This window comes from Carcharhinus amblyrhynchos, chromosome 3 (assembly GCF_965287045.1).
Source record: "Carcharhinus amblyrhynchos chromosome 3, sCarAmb.v2.hapA, whole genome shotgun sequence".
NCBI lineage: Eukaryota > Metazoa > Chordata > Chondrichthyes > Carcharhiniformes > Carcharhinidae > Carcharhinus > Carcharhinus amblyrhynchos.
The window spans coordinates 118286963-118299332 of NC_137326.1; positions in this window are offsets into that span (position 1 = coordinate 118286963).

Below are 12370 nucleotides of genomic sequence, written 5' to 3' on the forward strand. Positions count from 1 at the left end.
CTGTATCACGCAGAAAGTAAGAAAATGTTGCCTTGAGATAAATCTTCACTTTTTAGTTTACAAAGCCGCTTCAGGCAACTGAAATGCTCAGTAAATCACATGAGCTCAAGGAATAATTGCTTTGAAATGGATAGAAATGCGCATTGTACCATGAATAAGTGAATATCCACTTGTAAATTTGAGACCTTGTTTACAAAGCGTTCACTTGTTAGTGAATTACAAACTCATTTGATTTTTTTTGGTACAGAGACTGCAGGCGGTGGGCTTGCGTTACCACTCCACGTACACATTAAGCACCTGGATCCGTGGCCACCTGGGGGTAGCAGGCTCCGTCCCTCCGGATTGTAACCAGACGCTTTTCTTTTCCACTGCAGTCTGGACAAGGAAATCAATCCCCTGACAGCTGGAAGTGACGGAACAAGGCGAGACAGTTAGATTGCTAACAGCCAGATGACGGCGACTGAAGCTGTGACTTTTAAATGTCTTGATCCGAGAGCCATGGAAGGGCAGGCTGTTGCCTTTCAGCATTCACATGCCAACAAGATTGACTGTAAAAATGCAAATCCTTCCTAACTTGAGGCCAATCTCGCGATATGTTAGCCAAACACCAAAACTCAACCCCTGTCCCTAGTGAAAATGAAATGAAGCTAGAAAATTAAAATGTTTGAGGAGCAGCATATTTGTTAGGGAGCAGAGATAGTTACAAAATTTTCATTTATGATGTGCATTACAGAAGTATCAGTGAACTGTTATTTGGGCAGACAAGATAAATGGCCAGATAAGTTGCAGATGGCACGACGGCACAGTTGTTATCAGTGCTGCCTCACAGCACCAAGGACCTGGCTTGGATTACTGTCTGTGTGGAGTCTGTACATCCTCCCTGTATCTGCGTGGGTTTCCTCTGAGTGCTCCAGTTTCCTCCCACAGTATGAAAGGCGTGTTGGTTAAGTGCATTGGCCAGGCTAAATTTCCCTCAGTGTACCCAAACAGCCGCCGGAGTGTGATGACTAGGGGATTTTCACAGTCACTGTGTTGCAGTGTTAATGTAAGCCTACTTGTAACCAATAAATAAACTTTAAAGATGAAATTCAACCTTGAGTGTGAGGAAGGAGTAATTTGACAAGGAAGTATTCAATGAACGGCGTGACACTAAGAAGTTCTGTGGAACAAAGTGACCTTGGCATGTTTGTCCATAGATCTCTGAAAGTGGAAGGGCATGTTAGTGAGATGATGAAAAAGGCATATGGGACACTTGCCTTTCTCAATCAGGGCATAGATTACAAAATCAGGGAAGTCAATGAGCTGCCTGGGAGCGTGGTAGAAGCGGGGTGCCTCACATCCTTTAAAAAGTACCTGGATGAGCACTTGAAATGTCATAACATTCAAGGCTACGGGCCAAGTGCTGGTAGATGGGATCAGGTGGGAGTTCGGGTGTTTCTCACATGTTGGTGCAAACTTGATGGGCCGAATTCTATCCATGTTGAAGTTGTATAGAACTTTAGTGAGGCCACGGCTAGAATACTGTGTGCAGTTCTGGTCACCACATTATAGGAAGGATGTGATTGCACTGGAGGGGATGCAGGGGAGATTCACCAGAATGCTGCCTGGTATGTAACATTTAAGTTATGAAGAGAGGTTGGATAGGCTTGGGTTGTTTTCGTTGGAGCAGAGATGACTGAGGGAGTGACCTGATTGAGGTGTATGAGGGGTATGGACAGAGTGGAAAAGGAGCAGCTGTTCCCTTTAGTTGAAGGATTAGTCATGAGGAGATGTAGGTTCAAGGTGAGGGGCAGGAAGTTTAGGGGGGATTGAGGAAAAACCTTTTTACCCACAGGGTGGTGATGGTCAGGAATGTGCTGCCTGGGAGGGTGGTAGAGGCAAGTTGCCTCACATCCTTTAAAAAGTATCTGGATAAGCACTTGATGCATCATAACATTCAGGGCTATGGGCCAATTGCTGGTAAGTAGGTTTAGGTGTGAGGTTGGGTGTTTTGCGTGTGTCAGTAGACTCAATGAGCCAAAGGGCCTTTTCTATACTGTATAACTTTGGTAGGAAGAATGGTAGGAAGGACTATTACTTACGTGGCGAAAAACTGCAGCAGGCGACGGTGCAGAGGGACCTCGGGGTCCTTGTGCATGAGTCGCAAAAACCCAGCTTGCAGGTGCAGCAGGTGGTCAGGAAGGCGAATGGGATGCTGGCCTTCATAGCGAGGGGGATTGAATATAAAAGTAGGGAGGTCTTGCTGCAGCTGTATAGGGCATTGGTGAGGCCGCAGCTGGAGTACTGTGTGCAGTTTTGGGCGCCGCACCTGCGCAAGGATATTTTGGCCCTGGAGGGAGTGCAGAGGAGGTTTACTAGGCTGATACCGGAGTTGAGGGGATTGAGCTATGAGGAGAGGCTGAATAAACTAGGCTTGTACTCGTTAGAGTTTAGAAGAATGAGGGGAGATCTCATTGAGACGTATAAGATGATGAATGGGATGGATAGGATAGAGGTGGAGAGACTCTTCCCGCTCAAAAAAGACAGTAGGACTAGGGGGCACAGCCTCAAGATAAAGGGGAGGCGGTTTAGAACGGAGTTGAGGAGGAACTTCTTCACTCAAAGGGTGGTGAATCTCTGGAATTCTCTGCCCGTTGAAGTGGTGGAGGCTGCCTCGCTAAATATTTTTAAGAAGCGGGTTGATGGGTTCTTGATAAGAGAGGGGATTAAGGGTTATGGGGAGAGGGCGGGAAAGTGGAACTGAGCCACAACAGATCAGCCATGATCTTATTGAATGGCGGGGCAGGCTCGAAGAGCTAGATGGCCTACTCCTGCTCCTATTTCTTATGTTCTTATGTTCTTATAATTTCATGATTCTATGATATAAATTGATAAACTCAGGAAGTAAATGTACATGATAAAAATGCAAGAGATTGTCTAGTAAAGAGGATAAGTTGGAAGATTTGTGAGAAATATCATTAAAAAAACAAGTTAAGCAGGTTTAACAGGAACAGTTACCTTCACAGATTCTTCTAATGAATGAGCGTCGACCTGAAACGTTAACTTTGTTTCTGTTTTCACAAATGTTGCCAGACCTGTTTATTTCAGATTTCCAGCATCCGCAGTATTTTGTTAATGTACATAGGTTGTATGTAAAAAGTAAACATAAACTTGTTTTCAACTTGTAGTTTGTCAAAGTCCTTGACCAAACCCTGTTGCCCACTTTTGTAAACATTCAAGTTCATTAGGGGAAACATCTGTCTGGTACGCTGCCAGACAAAATTCTTGATTTTTTTCAGAAGTACAAGTAGCATCAAGATAAATAAGCATCTATGTTCTGATCACAACAAAGGTCTCACAGAATCATAATCTGACCAGTACTCTCATTCTTGTCAGTAATCTGATGGATCTAACTAGAAGTGGCATTGCCACTTGATGATATTGTTCTAAGAAGGGTCTTTCTATCATGGACTGTAGGTGTGGGACCTGGTTCTTAGACAGACTGTAGTTATACTTTGTTATCTGCTGAACACTTATTAATTTGTACTAGACCTAAACAGGTTACAGAGTGGGCATGTTGCCCCTAGGCAAGATTCCAACCTCTCTAGAAAGACTGGACTGATTGATGTAGGTATCACATCATCAATTACATCATATATTAGCATCTCCCATCTGTTAACCTTTTATACTACAAATGGGGAGTGGCCAGACAGTTGGTTCACAACGCAGAGTGATGCCAACAGTGTGGGTTCAATTCTTATACTTGTTGGGGGTATTCATAAAGCCCCCACCTTCTCAACCTTGCCTCAGGCGATAATCCTCAGGTTAAGTCACCACCAGTCAGCTCTCCCCCTCAAAGGGGAGAACAGCCTATGGCTTTCTGGGACTATGGTGACTTTTTGTATTTTATGCTACAAATACCACCCTAGATAAAGTCACTAAGTCAACATTGAAAGACAAATTGCAACCAGATCATTGAAAGTAGAGCTAAATGATTGTAGACAGATTCTGATAATCTAATCAATAACCTTGTTGAAGATAAACATAATTGAAGTGCTGGAAATTCAAACCAAAAACCAAAAATGTGTGAACACTTATTGAGGGGTAGATTTGGATTTGCTGAGAGTTTCTCACATTTTTTGCTTTTGTCAAGAATGATTGATGGTGATATTGTTCCCCCTCCTCTTAATATGCTAGGGACCCGGGTTCCATTCCAGCCTCAGGTAACTGTCCATGTGGAATTTGCACTTTCTGCCTACATCTGCGGGTTTCTACCTGGTATTCCAGTTTCCTTCCACAGTCCAAAGATGTGGATTGGTCATGCTAAAAAACTGCCCCTTAGTGTGCAAAGATGTGTAAGTTAGAGGCATCAGCCATGATAAATGCGCAGGGTTACAGGGATATGGTGGGGTGGACCTGGGTAAGATGCTCTTCTGGAGAGCTAGTGCAGTCTCGATGGGCCAAATAGTCTCCTTCTGCACTATAAGGATTCCATGGTTAACATACTGCAAACGTACTTGGTACTTGTGTATTTTATTTTTGTAAAAAAAGAGTTGTGAAATGACTAGAAAGGTTGGTAACAGACTGGGCATCTTTAAAAACTTAGCTCTGTGAGCAATTTTGTTCACTACAAATGCTGCATCTACCCTGGAGCATGTATTTAGCAAGCTGTAATTTTCCCATTGCCACCCACTCACTATCGGCGCAAATTTATGAGATATCTTTATGGATCCTTCAATTACATTGCACTATTATTCATCTAATATATAGTAATACACATTATTTTAAATATAGTTAACCATTTGAAGTATAATTGCATGCTAAATTGTAAAGAATGTTCCATGTTGTACAAACTCCAAAAGGTTTCACAAGGTGCTATGGAAATAATTGTCACATTCTGAAGTTTTCTCTGAAATAAACTTTGTATTTCATGTATCGATTTACATAAGCTTTAAATAAATGTGGAAACAAATAGTTACAGAAAAAATTTAATGTCTAATTTTTTGATTCATTCATGGGATGTAGGTACCACATCACCCTTTCCTAATTGAACTGAGTTGCTGGCTAAGCCATTTCGGTGTCAATCACATTGGGTCTGGAGACATATGTAGGCCAAACTCGGTAAGGATAGCAGATTCCCTCCCTTAAAGGACATCAGTAAATCAGATGGGTTTTTACAACAATGATTTTGCGGTCATTAGACCTTTACTTCCACATTTTTATTCAAATTTTACTATCTACCCTGGTGAGTTTTTGGAATAACAGTTCAGTTGATAATACCACTACTCCACTGTCTTCCCTGAAAAGTGACAACTTTAATATACTGCATTTCAAAAAGATTTAAAGTATTGTAATAACTATACTAAAGAAAGATGAAAACTCAGATCAGTGTTTGCACTTACTGCTATTTGTTTCATACAGGTGATGAACATCACCTAGCACCAGGGTCCAAAATCCAAGAGATGTCTAAACCCTAAAACAACCCAACCGAGGAGAGAAATTCCAAGTGCAGCTCACGACCAATCTGGAAAATCCAACTCAATCAAGAACAGTGGGGTAAAATAAAGTAATCTGTCCTACACTCCAACATCTGGACCTTTGGGTTTGAGCTTTGCCATCACCAAGACTGGTTCAACAAAAACTATGCTGAAGTATGTGACCTAGAAGAAAAGTGAGCAGCCTTCATAGCCTGTAGAACAACCAGGATCACAAGTCAAGAAGGCAGTATTCCAAGTGCTCAAGCCTAACGCCTAAAGACGAATCCAGAAAGAACATGGTGGGTAGAGAAAGTTTGGAAGATCCAATAAAATGACTGATCACCACGACATACAAAACCTTTTTGAAACCGTCATATATAGACCAAGAATAAATGGACAAGATCTTCTTTGCTCACAGGATGAAGGGCAGGATTTTATGGTCCCGCTGAAATTTCCACCTGAGGTCAAGGGACATTTCCGTTGTCCGCTCTTTGCCCACTCCAATTCCTTGGTGGGTGAAATGGTAGAATTCCAATGGATGTATCTCTTCTAAAGAATGACAATGCCATTGTCATTGCTGGAAAGAAAATTTTCAACAACTCCTCAACCCTGAATCTACAGTGACAGCTGATATTCTTTGGATTACCCTCCAACTACACTGAAGTAGAACACACGGATGAGCCATGAGAGTTGCAACAAGTAGTAAAATAGATGTAAACCAACAAAGCCTGAGCCCTGATAATATTCCAGCTGAGCTCTTCTAAGCTGGGGGCTTTTTGCTCGCATCAAGACTTCATGCATCCTGTGGCATTGGGGGGTGGAATCGCTAACGTTTCAGGGGAAGAAAAAAATCTTCAAGACACTCTGAACCTCGCCTTGAAGCCCAGAAACAATGATGTTAATGACTGGGAAGAGCTTATGGCAGATAAGTAAAAAAGGAAGTAAATCCAGCATTCCAAATCCCACTACTTCATGGACTATCCTGAGCGATGCGCCAGTGATCTGTAGGTCAAAAATTGGCCTGTTTAGTCACAGGAAAACCCATAGCTGAAACTCACGATCCTGAATAGATGTCATTTTCAAATCCAGGGGCAGCTGACATTTGTTTCAGATTTAATTTTAATCTAAAGGTCTTGCTACTTAACACTTAGCTACAACAACAGTTTGCATTTCTATAGCTCTTTAATGTAAACATAGTCTCAAAGCACTTCTTTGACTTTCCTCTGCCCTTTTTTTCTTGTTTCTGGAATTTTCTGTTCTTAGCATCAGGGGGCTTGCTTTATGTCCCTCTGTATTGTCCTGTCTGCACTGGCAGCGTTTGTGGAAAGCTTCTTGCTTCTGGGTTACACTGTTCCAATTGAACTCAAATACTTCTGCTTTTCAGTGTGACCCTCTTGTTATTGAGCTCACAAGTTTAGTTTTGTTTAAGCCTGTAATTGCATTTAAATTGTAAAATCTCAATTACAATGCAAGCAAAGTTTAAAGTGAAACTAAAACCCATAAACTTGTAGGCACCAAAAGTGAAGTAAACTGAAATGATTAACCTTTTCTTCATAAATGCAGAAAGACAAAAAATAAACATAAACTGATAGCTTATTTCTGGCACACACAGACAAATATAAATTACTTAAACTGTCTCTATTTCCTAACAAGATTGTATGTCATTTACCATTCTGCTAAAGATTCATGTTATATTGACTTGAGTATTTGTGATGATAACACGTAGCAGCTGCAGTTCTGTATGAAAAACTATTGTAAAAACCATAAATAGATTCATGAAAGGTCCTGTACTTAGTGGAATGTATAAACTCTCCTGGCTGTGCACCATGTGACACCAGATGGTTATGTGAAAGCACTACTCAAAGCTGCATAGTTAAACTGAAGGTCATACAAGCTACATGAGGTAGCAAGAATATAAAAGTAGGTAGGTTTTGTATCCTTACCTTCTGGCTTTTTTTTTACAAGACAACTTTCTGTTTTAAACTGAGTCAGAAATACTGTATTATAGCAGTTGTCAGAGTCACCAATGAAACAAGAACTACCAACCCTTATGTAGTGAACAGTTAAAACAGGAAGCCACTGCCAAAAAATGTACACCAACCTATCCAAAGTACAGAGTGCTGGGCCAGCAACACCGAGTTTCATTCCTCGTCTTTTAAGGACTCCTGGATCATGCTGTGCAAACCTCTATCAGTCTGATTCTTTCCACTCTGCTCCTCACCAGTAGCTCAGCATCATCTTTGAAGCGTGTATCACCACCACAAAAGAGATTACACTTATGCTATCACAATAAATGTCCTGATTAGAATTTTACACATTTCCTGTGTGATATCAAGATTATACTTTACTGGGAACAATGGATACGCTATTGACGAAATTGAAAGACGCTATCACGCAGATACATTTTGGCACTTACACCTATGTTGCATATGTTTGGGCATAAAAGTTGACCAGTTTTGTTTAGCTATCTCTGGGTGCATACATTGAAGGGCAGATATAAATATATTTGGTGATTGGTTCACTAACGTGCATCACTGACAACTCTCTTTGAGTTGAACAAATAATTATTTAAATTGACCAAACCTTGGTGCATTTTTGAGGGTATTTCAGCAGTTTAACCTGTTCAATTTGGCGAGTTGGCTTGAAACTACAGACAGAAAAATCTAACCGTTTGACTTCCATAAGTGGAAAGACCAAATGAATAGTGGTGGTCATAGAGTTCAATGTAAAACCATGCATTTATTACAGAAATTTAATTCATTTTTTTTTCAATGTTGACTATTATAACATGTACTGTAACTGCAAACTGCAAGTTGTTTGCAAGTAACTTTAAATCTACTTGATAATTAAAGTTTAAAATCAGTTTGATATTGTGATACCTCATTATTTACTGAAGGTCCAATATAGGAATAGAATAGATCCAGTAGTGAAACCAAGTCACCGAAAAGCCATGCGTTCATTTTATTGAGCTTGATTGTGGAACTCGTTGCTCCATAGCATGGTGGAGTCTGAATTGTTGAATGGTTTCAAGATGGAGATAGATATATTTCTAATATAAAAAGGGATAAGTGGATGTTTGCTAGAGCAGCTGGGGAGGATTTAAACTAATATGCCAGGATGATAGGAACCTATGTAAGGAATCCGATAAGGAGGGAGCAAAAACAAAATGTGGGGAGAATATTCCAACTACATCAGAAATCAGGAAAAAAGTTAAAAGGAAGGAGAACTCAGAAGATGTTATTAGTGGAAGTATTAGAATTCAAAAAGAGGGTACAAAAGGGCAATTTATCTGAATGCTCATAGCATTCGAAACAAGATAAATAAGTTGACAGCACAAATCATTGTGAATGAGAATGATTTGGTGGACATGGTTGTAGGATGTTCACAATGGGAGTTAAATATATAGGGGTGTCAGACTGTTAGGAGGGACCGACAGGAAGGTAAGGGAGATGGTGTAATCTGATATTTAAGGATGACATCAGGGCAGTAGGGATGATATAGGTTCTATGGAAAAAAAGATTGAAACCATTTGAGTGGAAATTAGAAATAATGAGGAGAAAAAAATCACTGATAAGTGTAGTCTTTAGGTCATCAAATAATGACATCATGATGGTGTGAGAAATAAACAAAGAAATAACTGATGCATGTAAAAATGGTATAGCAATTATCATGTGGGATTTTAATTTACATATCAATTCGTCAAACTAGGTCGGTCAAGACATCCTTGAAGAGGAGTTCATAGAATGTATCTGTGATAGCTTCCTTGAACAGTATGTAATGGAACCTACAAGGGAACAAGCTATCCTAGATCTGGTCCTGTATAATGAGACAGGAATAATTAATGATCTTGCAGTTAGGGATCTTCTTGGAAGGGGTGATCACAGTATGGTTGAATTTAAAATACAGATGGTGCGTGAGAAAGTAAAATCCAATACCAGTGTTTTGTGCTTAAACGAAGGAGACTACAAAAGAATGAGGGAGGAGTTGCCCAAGGTAGACAGGGAGCAAAAACTTTACGGTGGGACAATTGAGGAACAGTGGAGGACTTTCAAAGCGACCTTTCACAGTGCTCAGCAAAAGTATATACAAGTGGTAAGGAAGGACTGTAGAAAAAGACATAATCAGCCATGGATATCTAAGGAAATAAAGGAGGGTATCAAATTGAAAGAAAAGGCATACAAAGTGGCAAAGATTAGTGGGAGCCTAGAGAATTGGGAAATCTTTAAAGGTCAACAGAAAACCATGAAAAAAGCTGTAAAGAAGATGGATTATGAGAGTAAACTAGCTCAGAATATAAAAACAGGTATCGAAAGTTTCTAAAATATATAAAACAAAAGAGTGGCTTAAGTAAACATTGGTCCTTTAGAGGACAAGAAGGGGGATGTAAGAACTGGAAATGAGACAATGGCTGAGGCATTGAACAGGTATTTTGTGTTGGATTTCACAGTAGAAGACACAAATAACATGCTAAAAATTGATAAAAGGAAGGCTATGGCAGGTGAGAACCTAGAAACTATCATGATCACAAAAGAGGTAGTGTTGGGCAAGCTAATGGGGGCTAAAGGTAGACAAGTCTCTTGGTCCTGATGGAATTCATCCCAAGGGTACTAAAAGAGATGGCGGGAGAAATAACAAATGCACTAGTGGCAATTTACAAAATTCGCTGGACTTTGGGGTGGTTCCCGCAGATTGGAAAACAGGAAATGTGACGTCACTGTTTAAAAATGAAGGAGATAAAAGGCGGGTAACTATAGGCCGGTTTGCTCAATTTCTGTAGTAGGGAAAATATTTGAATCTATCATCAAGGAAGAAATAGCGAGACATCTAGATATAAATTATCCCATTGGTAAGACGCAGCATGGGTTCATGAAGGGAAGGTCATGTTTGACTAATTCGGTGGAATTCTTTGAGAACATTACATGTGGATGGACAATGGGGAACCTGTGGATGTGGTGTATCTAGATTTCCAGAAGGCATGTGATAAGGTGCCGTACCAAAGATTGCTACATAAGATAAAGGTGCACAGAGTTACAGGTAATATATTAGCATGGATAGAAGATTGGTTAACTAACAGAAAGCAAAGAATGGGTATATGGGTGTTTTACTGGTTGGCTGGTGGTGTGACTAGTGGTGTGCCTCAGGGATCAGTGTTGGGACTGCAATTGTTTACGATTTACATTGATGACTTGGAGTTGGGGACGCAGATAACACTAAGATGGGTGGAAGAGCAAAATTTGCAGATGACACTAAGATGGGTGGAAGAACAAAGTGTGCAGAGGATGCTGAAAGTCTGCAAAGGGATATAGATAATCTAAGTGAGTGGGCGAGGGTCTGGCAGATGAAGTACAATGTTAGTAAATGTGAGGCCATCCATTTTGGCAGGAATAACAGCAAAATGGACTTTATTTAAATGGTAAAAAATTGCAGCATGCTGCTGTGCAGAGGGACCTGGGTGTCCTTGTGCAGGAATCTCAAGGAGTTGGTTTGCACGTCAGCAGGTAATTAAGAAGACAAATGGAATTTTGTCCTTCACTGCTAGAGGGATGGAGTTTAAAAACAGCGAGGTTATGTTGCAGCTGTAAAAGGTGCTGGTGAGACCACATCTGGAGTACTGTGTATAGTTTTGGTCTTCTTACTTGAGAAAGGCACTGGAGAGGGTGTAGAGGAGATTCACTAGGTTGATTCCAGAGCTGAAAGAGTTGGCGTATGGGGAGATACTGAGTAGACTGGGGCTGTATTCATTAGAATTCAGGAGTATGAGGGGAGATCTTATAGAGACATATAAGATTACGAAGGGAATAGGTAAGATAGAAGCAGGGAAGTTGTTTCTACTGGCAGGTGAAACTAAAACTTGGGAGCATAGCCTCAAAATAAGGGGGAGCAGATTTAGGACTGAGTTGAGGAGGAACCTCTTCACACAAAGAGTTATGAATCTGTGGAATTCCCTGCTCAGAGAAGTAGTTGAGACTACCTCATTGAATGTTTTTAAGGCAAGGATAGATACATTTTTGAACAGTAAAGGAATTAAGGGTTATGGTGAGTTGGCAGGTAAATGGAGCTGAGTCCACAAAAAGATCAGCCATGATCTTATTGAATGGCAGAGCAGGCTCAAGGGGCCAGATGGTCTACTCCTGTTCCTAGTTCTGAAGTTGTTGAACTCAATGTTCAGTCCGGAAGGCTGCAAAGTACCTGATCGGAAGATGTGGTGCTGTTCCTCCAGTTTGCATTGGGGTTCTCTAGAAAACTGCAAAAGGCCAAGGATGGACATGTGGGCAGGAGAGCAGGGTGGTGTGTGGTGTGTTGAAGTGGCAAGTGATGGGAAGGCTTGGGTCATGCTTGCGGATGGACTGACCCAGTCAGAGTTTAGTCTTTCTGATGTAGAGATGGGGAACAGATGGGGAGGTGGATTTAAGACAAGGGAGAGATCAGCCATGATCTGATTGAAAGGTGGAGCAGGTTTGATGGGCTGAAGGTGCCTTTCTCAGCTCCTAATTCCTATGTTCCAACGTTCCTTGATAAAGAAAATCTTTTCCAGACATCAAGGTCTGGGAAGATACCTCAAAGACCACTGAGAATTAAGATTTACCTCTAAGAGAAATGTAAGATACAGAAACTGAAGCGTCTTGAGTAAGAGATATACGAAAGACTCGAAATATAAAATGCCACTCACAAAATACATAAAGGGCAGGTTTTTTAATGGTTAAGATAGAAGCAAAATACCACGGATGCTGGAATCTGAAACAAAAACAGAAAAATGCTGGAAAATCTGAGCAGGTCTGTGGGGAGAGAATGGAGCCAACACTTTTAGTCTAGATGACCCTTCATCAGAACTGAGAGGAAAGAGAGTCAGCAGATATTTATGCTGTGAGGGTAGGAAGGAGTGATGGAATTGGACAAAGGGAATGTCTGATAAG